The sequence below is a fragment of the Pinus tabuliformis genome, chromosome Q (assembly GCF_031772625.1).
Source record: "Pinus tabuliformis cultivar Carrire ecotype Pingquan chromosome Q, CPIR1, whole genome shotgun sequence".
In the NCBI taxonomy this organism is placed as follows: domain Eukaryota; kingdom Viridiplantae; phylum Streptophyta; class Pinopsida; order Pinales; family Pinaceae; genus Pinus; species Pinus tabuliformis.
In genome coordinates, this window is record NC_142296.1 from 86,239,649 (window position 1) to 86,259,769 (window position 20,121).

Consider the following 20,121-nt stretch of genomic DNA (forward strand, 5'->3'; position numbering starts at 1 on the left):
CAGGTGATGAAAGGAGGATAACCGCCATGGTTATGACAGGTAAAACTTCTGACACTCATTCACGTTTGAAAACTATTACATCTTTATCAAACATAAATCCTCCAAATGAGGATAAAAGAGTTGAATTATTTAACATAAGGATAACTTATAAGCACAAAAAGATAGATGCAATGTTTGACAGTGGATAATAGGCAAATTTGAATATTTAGTTAAGCATTTGGGTCTAGAAACATGGAATCATCCAAGACCTAACCCATTAGGATGGCCAAATAAATCAACTCAGAGAAAAGTCACCAAATATTGTCTATTAAGATTTTCCATTATAGGGGGACAAGGAGATATACATTATTACAAATTTTTATGGACCTCAAAAGCGAGCAGACAAACTCAAGCTCCTCACCTCCCTAGAGGAACTAAGAGCGAGACATCGCATTTTGCCCTGGATCATTGCAGGAGATTTCAATATGATAAGATCTCTTTCAAAAAAAAAGGAGGCACTAGACAGCTGGGCAGAGACTCCATGGCCTTCCATAACTTCATCGTTAACATGGGGCTGGTGGACACTGAAACAATTAATGGAACCTTCACTTGGAACAACAAAAGGGGAGGGGCTCATCATGTTGCTTCCAAACTTGATAGGTTCATGATTTTAGAATACCTCTTTCTCTCAGGACCTACGATGACAGCCTCCATTCTGCCCTTTGGAGGATCAGATCATTGGCCTGTACAGATGGAAGCCACCTTTATGGGCATTCCAAGAAACAGACCTTTCAGGTTTGAAAACGCCTGGCTCTCACACCCTAATTTCACTAATAACATGGATAAATGGTGGAGAGAGGAGTTGAATATTCAGGGCACAAAAATGTACATGCTCTAGCAGAAACTTAAACATATCAAAGCCCGTCTTAAAGTTTGGAACAAAAATGAATTTGGAGATATCTTCAAAGCTAAAAGAGAAACTGAACAGAAGCTCTAGGAGATCAATCAGATCAACATCACAGATGGCTTCACCGAAGAGCGACAAAAATTAACTGACTCTCTGTAGGAAGAATGGGAGGATCGATGCTTACAAGAAGAAATTTTCTGGAGGCAGAAATCAAGGATACAATGGATTAAAGAGGGAGAACGAAATACAAAATTCTTCCACAAATCCACTATAGCTCACAGGTGATCCGAATTGGGTCCATAGAAGACTGTCAAAGAACCATGATTATATCAATTCGAACAAATCTCTAAAGAAATCCAAAATAGCGATGAAAAACACCTTGAACCAGTGGCCATGGTAGCTGACATGGAATGACGATGACCTTGGTCAAAGTGCATTGACCGAGGCCCATGGAGACCACGCGGGAGGCCAAAGTAGCCCCTGGGAGCCCCAAAATGGAAAAAGGAAGAGGTTTTTTATGCGCGATTAGCGCTTAGCACTAATTGCACATTTCTAGGTGAACAGGGCCTTGATGGGAAAGCCTGAGCACCTGGTCATGTGGAGGAACTAGAGGACCATGGGTGGAAAAAAAGGAAAAACTGCTAAACTCAAATGGCAGGACCCGTGCTCGGGAAACTAGTGGTTTTGATCGGGGTGCCCTTGAATGTTAAGAGTTTTTGGATAGGAGCAGAGCGATTCCATACATCGATCGATGCGTGGCAGGTGGAGGTGAGAGAAAATCGTTGTTGATCACCTGCTATCGGTCGAGTAAGTCAACCACGCGAAATGTGTGTATGGCGTCATCTCTAGAGGGCCCAAATCGGACGGCTGAGATCGTGCCCGATGGAAAGAAGCAGAATTGACAGGGAATTAAGCCATGTTCTAAAGGGATTTGGAATTTGTTTGACCGCCACGGTGGAGGAAGAATACATCCATGGTGTAACTGAAGAAACGAACTGATGAAGCATGCTAGTGCCCTTTAGAGGAGGACAAGTGGCCACTCCCTGAGAGTTCATGATGATGCCAAACACAAGGGACTCCAAGCACAGTAGTAGAAGGTGAATCGGGAGGAAAAAGAGGAACCGAGCAGGCATAGGGACCAAATGGCTAAAGCCATGGATAGAGAGATAATAGAGAAGAGTCCAAGCGACAGAGAGAGACAAGGAATAGTGAACCCTAAGAGGAGGACTGAACACAGAGAACAGTAAGCTAAGCAAAAGAGACAAAGGGCCGAGCTAACCAGAGGTAGCATCGAGCGACAAAGAGCTTGAAGATTCAACCCTTCCCATAGAGGAATCTGTCTGGACTGAGCATCACATTTGGCTCTTTCCAATGTAGACCAAAAGCTCACGGATCTGGTAGGAAGAAGAAGATTCTGTGTACTCCAAGTGGCTTGGAGAGTCCAAGAAACCACCCTGCCAAGCTAAATCTGCTTCAGGAGAACTCATATTGAGTCCCTGTATTGTAATTTCTCTACTTGAAGACACAATAAAATAAGGCCATCATTGAAAGCTGGACTGGAGACATAGCCCTGGAGAATAGGGTGAACTCCTTGTTAAAATTGTTTGTGTCTTTGTGTTTGGTTACTGTATTTCTCTGTTGTCTTTCCATTTTATTGTCTATGTGTTGGCAATATGATCGATCCGTTGTTTCAATAACACAGAACACACACCAGCATATGAGTCTGTAATACCTTAGTTCAATAAATATTTAACTGATGTCACTCATAGGGTGAATATCAGATCAAGTGGTATCAGAGCTTAAGGCCATAAGGTTAGACAAGTTTGTGTTGGTTTAGTTGTGAATGCTCACAATATCAAAGCTCAAATTAGGGGAAGGAGAGTTAGTGGAAACTAATCCTGAAATTGGGAGAGTCTATCCTCGAAAGACCATGTCAAAAGAAGGTTCTATGGGGCCAAACCCTCAATTCATAGAGAGTTTCCTAGCTATAAAGTCTATGGTTGAAGAAATGTACAGAGACTTTAGAAAGCAAAAGGTGGAAGATGCATCAGGCTCTAAGCAAGAGAAAGAAGAAGATGAGTCTCACTTCCATGACAACTCCAAAGGAAAGGGGAAAGAGGAAAACTTTCTCACACCTTCTAATAGCCTTGTGCATAATAAGAAAACATCTTTGATTATGTTAGATGTGAAATTTGATTTGCCTATATATGATGGAGAGTGTTGGACAATTGGATTAGAAAAATTGATGTGTATTGCAGAGTATAGAACATAAGCTCAGACAAGAGTAAGATTCAGCTGGAAAGCCTACACCTAGGAGGCACCGTCTTAGTTTGGTGGGAAGGCAGAACCCAAGCTAATATGAAAAGACATGGCAAGGCCATCTTTTTCTTGAGTGAATTTGTCACTAAAATAAAAAAGAAGTTCTATCCATTGGCCTACATGTAGTAGGCCATGATGAGTTGGCAAACTCTTCAACAGTTGAAAGGGAAAAGTGTGCAAGGGTATACTCAAGAGTTCAGAAAGAGAACATTGATGTTGGGTATCTCATTAGACTCACCAGAGACTCTTTTGAAGTACATTGGTGGTCTACACAGCTACATGAGGCATACCATCCTCATGTTTAATCCCACTAGTATAGATGAGGTATCTGTACAAGCTACTCATCTAGAGGCTAGAGGAAATAATGGAAATCTAGAAGTTGGGGGACCATCCCCACGCACTATAAGCAAGAGCAAGGAGAAAAGAAAACAGAAGTGGAAGGAAAGGAAGGCTAACACTGCATAAAAAGCCAAAGCTTCATGTACTCACTGTAAAAATGAGGGGCATGATGATGAGCATTGTTGGATTCTGCATCTAGAGCTGAGACCTAGGAAGTCCAAGGGCAAGAAGAAGAAGATAGCTAAATCTATTTAGAGAGATTTGGGGTTAGACTCGGGAGATGAAACAACTATAGCAACCATAGGTATAAAAGGTAATAATTCTAAAGAATCTACTAGTAATTCTACTCAATCTGTTATTGATGAAGAAAATTAGAGAAAAAGACATGAGCTTTTCCATATTCGAGTTATTTCCAAAAATCAAAATATTGATACTTTGTTTGATAGTGGCTCTCAAGTAAATTTGATTTCTAAAGAAACTGTAAAGAAATTGGGATTAGCAACTACACCTCATAAGAAACCATACCCATTAGGATGGCTGAATGATAAAGCACAACTACAAGTGACTAGACAGTGCAAACTCAAGTTTTCTTTTGGGTCAGCATTTGTAGATGAGGTTGAGTTAGACATAATTCCTTTGGATATATGTGGAATTGTTTTTGGAAGTCCTTACTTGTATGATAGAAAGGTTGTTTTCTATAGAGATGAGAACAAGTATCTACTAGCTAAAGATGGAATCGAATACTTTGTAAGAGCTCATAAGCTCAAAAATAATTATACTCTCGAACAGATGAAAAGAATGATAAATTCATGCAAACAATTCTTGCTGATGGTTGTAAAGGAAAAGAAACCTGATAAAAACAATGTATTTGAGGGCTATAATGCTGAATAGCAAGCTGATATAGAAAAGGTTGTTTCAAAATATGATGTCTTGTTCCAAGAACCTAAAGGTCTACCACCCAAAAAGGGAATAGTACATGATATTGTTTTGCAACAAGATGTTCCATTGCCTAACATTGGGATGTGCAGGTTGTCTGCTTTAGAGAATGCTGAAATCAAGAAGTAGGTGCAGGAGTTGGTCAAAAAGGGCTTCATTAGGCCTAGCACATCACCATGTGGGTAACCAATCATTTTGGTGAGAAAGAAAGATGGCTCGTGGAGAATGTGCATTGACTACCGAGCACTGAATAAAAACAATAAAAAATTGTTATCCCCTTCCTCGCATAGATGATCTTTTATATCAATTAAAAGAAGTTGTTTATTTCACCAAGCTGGATTTGCACAGTAGATACCATCAGGTCAGAGTTGCAGAGTAATATGCATGGAAGACTGCTTTCAAAACAAAGTAGGGATTGTATGAATGACGGGTTATGCCTTTTGGCTTAACTAATGCTCCTGCTACTTTCATGGGATTAATGAATGATGTACTCAGACCCTTTCTTGATGATTTTGTTATTGTGTATCTAGATGACATTCTAATTTTTAGTAAGACATACGAAGAACACTTAAAGCATGTTAAGTAGACATTAGACGTTTTGAAAAGAGAAAATCTTTATGTTAAACTCTCAAAATGTGAATTTGGCAAAACATCTCTAAACTACTTGGGTCATATAGTAGGAGGAGGTGAATTGAAAATAGATCCCTCTAAAGTGGCAGTCATTGTGAACTGGCCTAAACCCAGGTCTGCTACAGAAGTGAGAAGCTTCCTAGGAGTAGCACAATACTGGAGTAAGTTCATCTCTAAATTCTCCTCGATTGCAGCTCCCTTACATGCTCTAACATGATTGAATAAGGTGTTTCAGTGGGGAGGAAAACATCAGAAAACCTTCGTCACCTTGAAAGAGAAAATAAGTATAGCACCTATACTAGCACTTCCAGATCTACAAAGACCATTTGAGATCCAAAATGATGCCAGTGACTATGCCATGGGAGCAGTGTTGACACAGCACACCAAACCCATATGTTATCATTCTGAGACTTTTAATCCTGCAGTAGTTAACTATCCTACATATGATAAAGAATTGTATGCATTAGTTCAAAGTGTGAAAAAGTGGAAACATTATTTAATGGGCAAAGAGACAGTAATACATATTGATCATCAGCCACTTTAATATCTACACTCCCAAACTAAGTTGCAGAAATCAAGACATTACAAATGGATGGGTTTTCTACAACAGTTTCACTTAGTCATCAGATATAAAAATGGCATACATAACAAGGTTGCAGACATGTTATATAGACCCATTATAAATGCACCTACCATACTTAAGCATAATTCTGTACTACATGAAAGCTACATAGAACAATATGCTAAGGATATGGATTTTAAAGATGTATATGCAACTTTGAGTCAAGGAAAAAGAGTGGAAGAATTGGACTATCATGTAAAGGACCGACTGTTATACAATTGTGGGAAACTATGCATTCCACAAACTGAGAGGATAAAGATAATTAGGGGAGCACACACTTCTCTGATATCAGGTCACTTTGGGGTTAGTAAAACAGTTGCACAGCTGCAAAGATTCTGCTATTGGCCGAAAATGAAGAGATAGTTTCTAGATATGTAAGAGGGTGTGCCATGTGTGCTAAAAGCAAGCCCAGCAATAGAAAACTAGGCTTGTACACTCCATTTCCAGTTCCTTCTCACCCTTGGGAAAGTGTTTCCATGGATTTTGTTGGAGGACTACCTAAATCTAGGAAAGGTCATGATTATCTATATGTTGTTGTGGATAAGTTCAACAAAATGTGTATTTTGATACCTTGTAGTAAAAAAATCACAGCTGAACGGACTGCAAAATTGTTCTTCGAACATGTATGGGTTCATTTCGGATTAACCACTTCCATTGTATCTAATCGAGACACCAAATTTGTAGGGAATTTTTGGTCTAGTCTGTGGGAACTGATGGACACCAAGTTGAAGAAAAGCACAACTTTTCATCCACAAACAGATGGCCAAACAGAAGTAGTAAACAAGACAGTGATTCGGTTACCTAGAGGATATTGCAGTAAACATCCTAAGCTTTGGGATGAACACTTATGTTATGTGTAGCGTGTTTACAACAGGGCCAAACACTCTTCTACACAAAGATCTCCTTTTGAGACCTGCTTTGGTTTCATACCAAGGTCTCCTTTGGATTTTGTCTTTGGTAAAGATACCATGGTTGATGGACAAAGTGATGTGGATAAGGCAACCAGGTTCATTGAACAGATCTAGGAGATCCATCAGGCAGTACAAGAATAGCTGGAAAATAGCTAGGCCAAGTATAAGGCTAAGCATGATAAGCGTCAGATGGAGCATGGTTTTCAAGTTGGAGACCAAGTCTGGTTGTATATCAGCAAAGAACGGATGCAAGGTGGAGGTAAAAAGCTAAAGCCTATCAGGTATGGACCTTTTAGGATACTTGAGAAGATTCGTGAAAATGCTTTTCACCTTGATCTACCAGCTTACATCCACATCTACTCAGTCATAAATGCAGACTGCTTGAGATTGTTTGAAGCTTCAATGATTGAGGACCCTGAAGAGCAAAGTCAATTGCCTTCTATTGATGACTTGCTACCTGAACACCTCAATGAGTTGCTGGAAGACACCGTGTTGGACACGAAGGTGAGGACAACACACAGTGGAGATGTTGAGTACCTCAGGATTGGGCTCAAGGGTTCAAAGCTGAGCAGCGCAAAGTGGATTGAGATTGGACAAGTGAAGAAATAGTATCCTCACATAGTCGATGCTTGAAAACCAACTTTTGGTGGTCCAAAACCTTTTTCAGTGGGGAGGCTGTGATCCGAATTGGATCCATAGAAGAATGTCAAAGAACCATGACTGTATCAGGTCGAACAAATCTCTAAAGAAATCCAAAACAATGATCAAAAACACCTTGAACCTGTTAGCCTCCTGCTGCAGCAGGTATTCATTTTTCATGATTGACATTTTTACATGCTAAATATGTCATACTTGGCAAGCTGCAGTGTTCCATATTTCCAAAAGATACCATGAGAGTGTGCTAGTCCAAATGCCACTGCTGAGATCCCATTTTGATGAGTTGTTCCAGTTTTGAAGAGTTTTCATTTAAGGGAGGTCCAAACAGTCTAATGTTGGTCTCCCTAGGTTTCAATTTCCTGTTGTAAAATATAGAGAATGCATCTATCCAAACAGTTTAATCTTGGTCAGATTTGTAGATAGGTAGAGAACCAAAGGGACCCAACTGTTTAATCTGGGCCCTGGCAGAAATAAGTGCAGATTTAGATAGGAAACATTCAAAAGAAAAATTGTAATTCCGGGTCTGCAAGTCTAAGTGCACCCTACTCAGAAAAGAAGAAAAAATGTTAGGACAATAGGCTGGGTAGGTAGCGGTTTGGTGGCAGAATGATGATTGATGATAAATTTTGTGTCTCACAATGTCTTATCTTTTCAGATCACAGTTATCAAGCAGTTTTATTTCAAAGGGGGTACTCAAGCTGGAATTCACTAACCTCCCCTTCTTCTCATTTCCCCCAAGTCACTTACTAACATCCCACAAGAGGTCAAGATCTGCTTGAGCCTCTCAGTTTCATCATTTCCATGACATTCGCCTTGGTGAGGATCTGCTTCACCCAAGGATTGCTCACTCATCTGCTGTGAGCCTTCTTTTCCCAACAAAGCCTAAGGTCTCATACCTTAGCGCCCTCTGTTCATCTCCATATTAACTACTAACTTTATTATATAACTCCCTATCAGTTTTTCCCTTCCCCTATTAAAATCATGTATAGAAAACTCCCTTATGTAAATACTCCCTCCCGGGCATTATAGCCATAATTCTACTGAGTCTGGGAAATCACAGTCCATCTGGGGCTGTTTTTAGCCCATCCAAGTCATTAAGGAGCTAGTTTGACATCTGGTCAGCTAGTAACCTCTCCCCTAGCCCAAAAACCCCTCAAAAACCTCAAAAAACCCATTTTTGCACCTGTTCCCTACGTTCTGTACATAAAATATTAACCCCGCTTGTCAAAAAACCCATATTCCACCCTTGTCCCTAAGTCTGAATGTAAATGTATCAAACCACACCTTTTAAACACATAAAAAACCCATTCCCTAAGTTTAAACCCACCCGCGCAAATATTAAAGGAATATTCCTGCGCATATACCGCCCCTTATCCCTCTGTCATATAACACTCCCCGCCAGTCGTTGGATCGCCCGCCCCACAGATCAACGGTGGGCGGGCCATCCCATCCCCGACCTGCCCGACTTTTAGCGTCCGGGAGATGGGCGGTATTACCGCTGTACCTCCCGCCATGCGTCAAGCGTTGGGCTGTGGCGGAGCCCTCTTCCCCGAAACCACCTTCGTCCATAAGTGGTGCGCCCAAAACTGGAAACCGCCCCTGCCTGCGTGGCCTCCTGCCATGTCACTGCCATGTATCCCTGCCACCGTCATGCTGACATCACCCGCCGTAAAATGTCACATCATGCTGACGTCATCAACACTTTTTGAGCACAAAGGCGCGAAAATCGCACTTCGGAGCCCCGGAATCCGATTATGAGATTTTTTAGGCCGAAATGGGGAATCTTCAGGGAATCTTTCGTTACGCAGGCCCCAGGAAGCCCGAAAGGCCCAAAAATGATCCATTTTCTTCACAGAGCATACCGAAAGGAGAAGAAAACAATTTCAGAGGATACAGAGGCCGAACAGCGGCCATCAATGCGTGACTAGACCCACAGCACATCAGAATAGCAGTCCAGATTTTGTCAAAGAGTATAAGAAGGAAGAACAGATGCCAAAGAGTATCAACAAAGATTTTTGTTAGGAGCTCGAAGCACTTGTATATTAATGAAGCCCCCAGAAAGTCAAATCAGACATCCTCAGCCCATCCTTACCCTCAAATCACCATTAAGGCATTCAAAGCACAGGACAGCAAAGGAGACAAAACCCATGCACATTTATTTCAAAAGACACAGCACCAAGGCACCTACGACTACATAAGTTATTCAGTTTTTGATACGGCCGCCCCCAGCGCAGCCCCTGTTATTGCATGCATTTATTTCTGGTAGAGTTAGGTCAGTTAATTATGACCTGATTAGGTCAAGATGTAATAAAGAACTTTGTAGATAGTTTTTTGCCCTATATATACCACCCTCAGCATTGTTTTAAGGGTTGGTCAATTGAGAATTTCATGAGAGACTCGCATTGTACACCTGAGTTCTTCCATAATCAAAGATTGCTGAAAGCTCGGAGAACGAACTGTCTGTTGTTGATGAATTTTTTGAAGAGTTGAAGATGGAATTCCTGCGCTGTGGCCTGAAGCAATAAGTGCCTCTTATCTTTGTTTATGTGTTTACCATTATCTAAATAGCAGGAGGAAAGAATAGCCTAGAATAAGTTAAACACTCTCTATGCTCAATTTCTGCTATTTCTCTGTGTTTTCGTCTCAATGAATTGGTTATGAATATGAATTCCTCCCGGCTCATATTTACCCCAATTTACCTATGTTTGCCAATTATCTAGGGATTCTTAACTGCCCCTGGGTAGCGCTCTGTCATCTCCTCTGTTAAGCCAATTGAGAGATTCTTAACTGCCTCTCATTGCTTGGCATCTCTTCCATCCATAAAACCTGAAAGTTGCTTCGACCTCAGCTATCCTGCTCCATCTTCCCTCACTGTGTTTAAAGAAATATAACAGCTCTTCTCATCCTTGACTCCACGCCCAATGGTTCGAGAAACTTAGAGTATACACTGCCTCTCCACCTGAAGAATCAATTTTCCCACCAAAACAAAACAAAGAACCCCCTGAGCCCAAGACCTAGCCTGAAATCCTTTCAAACAAAGTTAAATCTAAAAGAGAGAGCCCTCTCTGATTGCAGGTTGGCTAGAACCTGCAGTCCAAAGTTGGTTTGTGGTTACCTCGGCCGTATCCCTTTCTTAACCTTCAGGGACAACCTGAGTGATAACATAATGGCGACTCCACTGGGGACCATCCTCAGATAATTTCACAAAGTTTCACAAAGAAAGTTGGAAAGCTCCACTGAGAGAACCAAACCTTCAGGAGTATTATTACAAGTTCAGTTCTGATCTCTGATGGTGGACAAAGATCAGGCATTTCAGAGTTGAATCATTCACCTGGCGACTCCACCTTATTTTCAAACAAGACTCCACTGGAGGAGCGAACCTGAAAGGGAATGCCTAAATTTTTTTTTTTTTTTTTTTTTTTTAGAGATCTAAAGCTTCAAAGTTCTAGAGCACCCCTTCGGCAAATCAATTCCATGTCAGAGAGTCAATAGTGAGACAAGATGACTGAATGTGTGAAAAATCTTGCAGTAGAGCAAGCTTTAGATGAATTCAGGAAGCTGTTATCCCAATATGAGCTTGATGAAGATTTTGTTAAATCTGTGCTGTTAAAGGTCAAAACAATAGAGCAGCCTCAAATCAGAATATCCTTTCTGGACCTATTGGTAAAAGAGCATGAGAAAGAGATTGAATTTTTGCACTCTCAAATCCAGTTATATGATTTTCCTAACCATGCGGAGTTCTTCCAAAACCTCCCTTCTCCTACTCATAAGGAAATCGTATTACCTTCTGACTTGCAAATTAAGGTTGATCATACTTTTAAGAGAAAGAAAGATGTATTGGCTGCGGAGGTAGTTACTGAGGGTGCAGCTGTTTCATCAGACAAAGAAAGCGTAGAAGACACTCTCCCACATCTTGCTTTCATAGATCCTGTAGCAGAGTACATGGAGGATCTTTTCAACTCAAAATTTTTAACATATTTTCTCTATGAAGGCCAAGACATTCAGCAAGTACCTTCATACGTTACAATCTGGATTCTGAGAGCACATGACCTGACAATGTTTCTGATTTCACCGACTATCAGTCAAGCAGTTTGTTTTCTTCTACAAATGCTTAAGTGGCTGCATTGGCTTTTTCATTTCACCTAACGGCAAAGTAAGTACTGGTTAGGGTAGGTAGGTAGGATTAATAAGGCAACCGGCCAAGCAAATTTTGCAGAATACAGCAGCAATTGAAAACAAGGCAGTCTGACCTGCTGTTCTTGGCTTTTCACAAGGAAAAGCCATCCCCAAGTGGAGCCACTGTTAGCCTCCTGCTGCAGCAGGTATTCATTTTTCATGATTGACATTTTTACATGGCAAATATGTCATACTTGGCAAGCTGTAGTGTTCCATATTTCCAGAAGATACCATGAGAGTGTGCTAGTCCAAATGCCACTGCTGAGATCCCATTTTGATGAGTTGTTCCAGTTTTGAAGAGTTTTCATTTAAGGGAGGTCCAAACAGTCTAATATTGGTCTCCCTAGGTTTCAATTTCCTGTTGTAGAATATAGAGAATGCATCTATCCAAACAGTTTAATCTTGGTCAGATTTGTAGATAGGTAGAGAACCAAAGGGACCCAACTGTTTAATCTGGGCCCTGGCAGAAATAAGTGCAGATTTAGATAGGAAACATTCAAAAGAAAAATTGTAATTCTGGGTCTACAAGTCTAAGTGCACCCTACTCAGAAAAGAAGAAAACATGTTAGGACAATAGGCTGGGTAGGTAGCGGTTTGGTGGCAGAATGATGACTGATGATAAATTTTGTGTCTCACAATGTCTTATCTTTTCAGATCACAATTATCAGGCAGTTTTATTTCAAAGGAGGTACTCAAGCTGGAATTCACTAACCTCCCCTTCTTCTCATTTCCCCCAAGTCACTTACTAACATCCCCCAAGAGGTCAAGATCTGCTTGAGCCTCTCAGTTTCATCATTTCCATGACATTCACCTTGGTGAGGATCTGCTTCACCCAAGGATTGCTCACTCATCTGCTGTGAGCCTTCTTTTCCCAACAAAGCCTAAGGTCTCATACCTTAGCGCCCTCTGTTCATCTCCATATTAACTACTAACTCTATTATATAACTCCCTATCAGTTTTTCCCTTCCCCTATTAAAATCATGTATATAAAACTCCCTTATGTAAATACTCCCTCCCGGGCATTATAGCCATAATTCTGCTAAGTCTGGGAAATCACAGTCCATCTGGGGCTGTTTTTAGCCCATCCGAGTCATTAAGGAGCTAGTTTGACATCTAGTCAGCTAGTAACCTCTCCCCTAGCCCAAAAACCCCTCAAAAACCTTAAAAAACCCAATTTTGCACCTGTTCCCTACGTTCTGTACATAAAATATTAACCCCTCTTGTCAAAAAACCCATATTCCACCCTTCTCCCTAAGTCCGAATGTAAATGTATCAAACCGCACCTTTTAAACACATAAAAAACCCATTCCCTAAGTTTAAACCCACCCGCGCAAATATTAAAGGAATATTCCTGCGCATATACCGCCCCTTATCCCTCCGTCATATCACACTCCCCGCCAGCCATTGGATCGCCCGCCCCACAGATCAACGGTGGGCGGGCCGTCCCATCCCCGACCTGCCTGACGTTTAGCGTCTGGGAGATGGGCGGTATTACCGCTGTACCTCCTGCCACGTGTCAAGCGTTGGGCTGTGGCGGAGCCCTCTCCCCTGAAACCACCTTCATCCATAAGCGGTGCGCCCAAAACGGAAACTACCCCTGCCTGCGTGGCCTCCTGCCACGTCACTACCACGTATCCCTGCCACCGTCATGCTGACGTCACCCACCGTACAATGTCACATCATGATGACGTCATCAGCACTTTTTGGGTGCAAAGGCGCGAAAATCGCACTTCGGAGCCCCGGAATCCGATTATGAGATTTTTTAGGCTGAAATGGGGAATCTTCAGGGAATCTTTCGTTACGCAGGCCCCAGGAAGCCCGAAAGGCCCAAAAATGATCCATTTTCTTCACAGAGCATACCGAAAGGAGCAGAAAACAATTTCAGCGGATACAGAGGCCGAACAATGGCCATCAATGCGTGATTAGACCCGCAACACATCAGAATAGCAGTCCAAATTTTTTCAAAGAGTATCAGAAGGAAGAAAAGACACCAAAGAGTATCAACAAAGATTTTTGTTAGGAGCTCGAAGCACTTGTATATTAATGAAGCCCCCAGAAAGTCAAATCAGGCATCCTCAGCCCATCCTTACCCTCAAATCACCATTAAGGCATTCAAAGCACAGGACAACAAAGGAGACAAAACCCATGCACATTTATTTCAAAAGACACTGCACCAAGGCACCTAGGACTACATAAGTTATTCAATTTTTGATACGGCCGCCCCCAGTGCAGCCCGAGTTATTGGATGCATTTATTTCTGGTAGAGTTAGGTCAGTTAATTATGACCTGATTAGGTCAAGATGTAATAAAGAACTCTATAGATAGTTTTGCCCTATATATACCACCCTCAGCATTGTTTTAAGGGTTGGTCAATTGAGAATTTCATGAGAGACTCGCATTGTACACCTGAGTTCTTCCATAATCAAAGATTGCTGAAAGCTCGGAGAACGAACTGTCTGTTGTTGATGAATTTTTTGAAGAGTTGAAGATGGAATTCCTGCGCTGCGGCCTGAAGCAATAAGTGCCTCTTATCTCTGTTTATGTGTTTACCATTATCTAAATAGCAGGAAGAAAGAATAGCCTAGAATAAGTTTAAACACTCTCTATGCTCAATTTCTGCTATTTCTCTGTGTTTTCGTCTCAATGAATTGGTTATGAATATGAATTCCTCCCGGCTCATATTTACCCCAATTTACCTGTGTTTGCCAATTATCTAGGGATTCTTAACTGCCCCTGGGTAGCGCTCTGTCATCTCCTCTGTTAAGCCAATTGAGAGATTCTTAACTGCCTCTCATTGCTTGGCATCTCTTCCATCCATAAAACCTGAAAGTTGCTTCGACCTCAGCTATCCTGCTCCATCTTCCCTCACTGTGTTTAAAGAAATATAACAGCTTTTCTCATCCTTGACTCCACGCCCAATGGTTCGAGAAACTTAGAGTATACACTGCCTCTCCACCTGAAGAATCAATTTTCCCACCAAAACAAAACAAAGAACCCCCTGAGCCCAAGACCTAGCCTAAAACCCTTTCAAACAAAGTTAAATCTAAAAGAGAAAGCCCTCTTTGATTGCAGGTTGGCTAGAACCTGCAGTCCAAATTTGGTTTGTGGTTACCTCGGCCGTATCCCTTTCTTAACCTTCAGGGACAACCTGAGTGATAACAGAACCAGTGGCCATGGCAGCCGACGTGGAATAGCGAGGATGTCGGTCAAAGCGCGCTGATCGAGGCCCATGGAAATTACGTAGGAGGCCAAAGTAGCCCCTGGGAGCCCCAGAACGGGAAAAGGAAGAGGTTTTTGATGCGCGATTAGCGCTTAGTGCTAATCGCGCATCACTAGGCGTACAGGGCCCTGATGGGAAAGCCCGAGCACCCGGTCGTGTGGGGGAAGCGAAGGACTACTGGCGGAAAAAAGGGAAAAAGCGCTAAACTCAAATGGCAGGAGTTGCGCTCTGGAAACCGGTGGTTTTGATCGGGGCCCCCTTGAATGGTAAGAGGTTTTGGATAGGAGTGGAGCGATTCCATGCACTGATCGACGCGTGGCATGTAGAGGTGAGAGAAAACCACCGTTGATCGTGTGCTATCGGTCGAGCAAGTCAACGACGTGAAACGTGCATATGGAATCAGATCTAGAGGGCCCAGATCGGACAACTGAGATCGCACCCGATGGAAAGAAGCGGAATCGACAGGGAATTAAGCCATGTTCTAAAGGGATTTGGAATCTGTTTGACCGCTATGGTGGAGGAAGAATGGATCCACAACGTAACTTAAGAAATGAACTGATGAAGCATGTTGGTGCCATTTAGAGGAGGACAAGTGGCCACTCCCTGAGCCTTCATGATGATGCCAAACATAGGGAACTCCAACCACAGCAATAGAAGGTGAATCAGTAGGCAGAAGAGGAACTAAACAGGCATAGGGACCGAATGGCTAAAACCATGGACAGAGAGAGAATAAAGAAGAGTCCAAGCGATTGAGAGAGACAATGAACAGTGAACCTTGAGAGGAGGACTAAACAGAGAGAACAATAAAGCTAAACAAAAGAGATAGAGGGCCGGGTTGACTAGAGGCAACATCGAGCACCAACGAGCATGAAGATTCAACCCTTCACATAGAGGAATCTGTCTAGACTGAGCATCACATTTGGCTCTTTCCACTGTAGACCAAAAGGTGACGGAGCTGGTAGGAAGAAGAAGAGTTTGTGCACTCCAAGTGGCTTGGGGAATCCAAGAAACCACCCTGCCAAGCTAAATCTGCTTCGGGAGAACTCATATTGAGTCCCTGTATTGTAATTTCTCTGCTTGAAGACATAATAAAACAAGGCCACCACTGAAAGATGGACCAGAGATGTAGCCCTAGAGAATAGGGTGAACTCCTTGTTAAAATTGTTTGTGTCTTTTTGTTTGCTTACTGTATTTCTCTACTGTCTTTCTATTTTATTGTCTGTGTATTGGCAATCTGATTGATCCATTGTTTCAATAACACAAAACACACACCAGCACATGAGTCTGTAATACCTTAGTTCAATAAATCTTTAACTGATGTCATTCATAAGGTTATTATCACATCAACAAGGCACACAACAGAATCACAAAGATCAAAGATTCTCAAGGCATTGAGCTTGTTTCTCACAATGATATGGAATTGATCCTTGTTCAACACTTTTGCAATATTGCAAAGGAGTCGCTGGAGGATAGATCTAGGTTCATTAACCATTTCACTCATTATATCCCTCAGTTGGTTACCAGAGAGGACAACCACAATCTCAACAGGCCAATATCGGAAGAGGAGGTCATTGAAGTGATTAATGAAATGCAGAATGGAAAAGCACCAGGCCTGGATGGATTCAATGTAGACTTCTTCAAAGCCTACTAGGAAGCTGTAAAATATGATATCCTTGAGGTTGTGGAAGACTCAAGAAGATCCAAGAAGTTACTGAAGGCTCTCAATGCGTCCTTCATATCTCATATTCCAAAGTAGGAAAATGCCATGACTTTGGATGGTTTTCGGCCCATAACCTTATGTAATGTGGTGTATAAAATTATCTCCAAAGTAATAGCCAATCAACTCAAACCACTTCTACCCTCTCTCATCTCGAAGGAGCAAATAGGCTATGTGGAGGGAAGACAAATCCTCAACAATATCATCCAAGCTCATGAGGTGGTACACTCTCTCAAAAGCAACAAACAAGCTGGTATGATCATTCAGTTGGACCTAGCGAAAGCTTATGACAAATTGAGCTGGGCATACATAAGAGTAATTCTAAGAGCCTATGGTTTTGACCAGAATTGGATAAGATGGGTCATGGCATTAGTTACCTCAACCAATTTTTCCATACTGCTTAATGGAGCTCCATCAAGGACCTTCACTCCCTCTAGAGGGCTCATACAAGGAGATTCACCGTTCCCCTTTGTCCTTATGATGGAAGGGCTAGGTAGAGCGATTAAAATGGAAAATGCTGAAGGATAAATTCAGTGTATCAAACTCACAGTGGATGGAGAGGCAAACACTCATCAACAATTTGTAGATGACACAATGTTGCAGGGCATACCTACAGTCAAGGAAGCCAGAGCAATCAAAAAAATCTTAAATGACATTACTATGGCAGCAGGCATAGAAGTAAGCCTTAACAAGTCCAAATTTTTTTGCTTTAACACTAATATTTCTATTCAGAGAAACATTACCAGAATTCTTGAATCTCAAAGAGAACAACTACCTTCCAAATATCTTAGCATTCCTCTTACTGATAAACCGCTAAGCAAGAAAGTGTGGGAGCCAATTTTCAATAAACTTTAGGACAAGATTAGAAAATGGACATGCAGATCACTAAATCTAGCAGGACGCCTTATGCTCACCTAGGCGGTCTTGCAGGCCATTCCCATTTTTATGTTTTCAGCTCTTCCTACTCCTCAAGGTATTAAGCAACAAATAAGAAGCATACAAAGGAACTTTCTGTGGGGCAGAGGGGAAGAGAAAAAGAAGTGGGCTTTTGTAGCCTGGGACAAGATTTGCAAGCCCAAGAGCCATGGTGGATTGGGGCTTCACGATCTAAGACCCTCGCTGGAGTCTTGGGAGCCAAGCTTTGGTGGAGATGGATTAAGGAACCGAATGCCCCCTGGTCTAAGCTTTGGAAACAAAAATATGCCAAGCAGTGGCAGGAGAAGGATCACATCAGCATGTCAAGGAAAATCAGGGGCTTCCATATTTGGAACCTTGTCTGGGATAATAAAAACATTGTTCAGCACCATTGTTTTTGGGAAATTTGAGCACGGGATCTTGCTCGATTTTGGGAGGATAACTAGCAATAGGAACCCAATCTTTAGAGGGATGAATTTGCAAATCCCAAAAGTGACATGGACAACAAAGGTATGGTTCTGGTAAAAGACTTCTGGGATTATGGAAGGAAAAATGGAAAATGGAGTGAGTGGAAGGATCTAGGATAGAGTGATGAAAACTAGCTAAAGACCAAGGCAGAAGCTCTCACCCAGGAGCTAGAGCATAGAAGGATTCTTGCTTCTTCCTCAATAGATCAATTAAGATGGGGAAAGAACTCTGAAGGAAACTTTAACCTCAAAGAGGCCAAACAGGAAGTCACGAGATTTAACTTTGTGAACCCTGATTAGATATGGGAGAAACTTTGGCAAAGTTAGCATTGGATGAAAATAAAGTTATTCATATGGTTAGTGCATCAAAGGGAGAATCTCCTCAAGAAAGGCTTCATTGGCCCTTCCAAGTGTTACCTTTGTGATGCTCACGATGAAACGATTGAACACCTTCTCAACCTCTGTCCTTTCACTTCAAAGGTGTGGGACTAGGTGGCTACTATTTTTAAACAAACTGATAGGGATAGTCTCAGCATATCCAACACTCTAAAGAACTTCTCAAGGAATGAGATAGTTAATAAAGCCTGGATTCTAGTTCCAAGTTTTCTCATCTATAATGCGTGGAAAGAACACAATAGTCTAATATTCAAAAGAAAAACAAACATGCCCCAACACACAATTGAGAAAATTCTAAGGCAGCTCAAAGACACAGTAAGAAGCTTGTTGAGGACCCTTCCTAAAGATCCACCCCTGCCCAAAGAGGAGAGTTTTTTACTTCACTTTGGTCTCCATTCTATCAGCCCTCTGGGAATAATGAAGGTGGTGAGCCTTATAAACAAGTGTGCTACCATTTGGAAGCCTCCTCCTTATGGTTTCTTAAAGGTTAATATTGATGGAGAAGCTAAGGGCAACCCACGATTAGTGGGCTTTGGGGGTGCCATAAGAGATGATCAGGGACAAATTCAGATAATCTTCCATGGCCACTTGGGGAAGGCCACAAACAACATGGCTGAGCTCATGGAATTAGAGCAATGCTTGAAAATCTTGGTGAATTCAAGTTCACACAATGTTATAATTGAAGTAGATTCAGATTAATTATTAGAGCAGCTAAGAAAATTAGTAATGGAACCTCTCCAGATAAAGTGTCGAAGCACTGGAAGCTTTTGCAGGTATTTTACCACATCTATTCTCACCTACGATCCCTTAAAGCTATCAAATTTACTCATGTGAAAAGGAAGGCTAACATGTTAGCAGATCATTTGGAGAATGAAGGAATCACAAATAGGGACAAGGATTCTAGGCATGCTTGGGATTCACTTCTCCAAGGTAAATTGTGGGAGGACTATCTCTATTAGGTTATCCAAGACATGGAACTATGGACTAACATGTTGGATCAAAGGGACTTTGAAGACCAACAGGAGGTCGAAGAACTGCAGACAGACTAACCCACCTTGGTTCGGTTATTTTCCAAAGTCTTGTTTCCTTATGATTGAATTATGAAAGGATTGACTCGGATAGCTCCACAGGATGAGGTAGCTCTCTTCATTTGGCTTAGGTGGTGGTTGACAGAGAATCTAGGTGAACGGGATTGGCTCAAGAACTCCCTGCTGGATGGAATTAAGGAAAACATGTGGCAAAAGGATGTGTTTGGTTTTTCCATGAGTTAACTGGTCCAATACCACAAGCGGTATATTAGGCGGGGTCTGAATAGTTTCTGGTTCTTCTGTATTTGGCTCTAATTACACTCTTTCAGTGACACGTTATGGAGCGAGGAGAGAGAAAACCTCCCTGATCGGGTGGTTAATTCTCGTGCATCTTTCCCTTCCGATATTCAAGATGACCATTGGATCTTAGTCAGTTGATCAACAGTGGCGATTGTGTGTACAAATTGGTTGGACATGAAAAATTATTAGAGTGTTCTGCTTTTAACTTTTGTCGAGTCCATTTGACAGTTTTCCATTTTTCTTGTGGTGCGACCTCTTATGGATCCACGGCGAGTCATCTATGGCCTATGTGACCTCCAGTGCGATGGATTTTCCCTCCAAGGTTTTCTAGGCTCATTTGATGCATGATAGCACTGCCATATGACTTTGTGCTTTGTTTGGTAGTTCTCCCCGGACTTCCAGTTTAGGTTACTCTTATTTTTGGGTGATTGGTTTGGTTCAGCATGCCTGGCTGACTGTTGAACTCTCGCAGAGTGGCTGTGGGTCCTTGTAAATTATGTATATTTGGCTAAGTTTAATAGAAGGTCCTACTCTTACTTGATCAAAAAAAAAAAAGATTTTCTGTTACAGCGAATTACATGTGCTTCGAGTAGAAATATGTG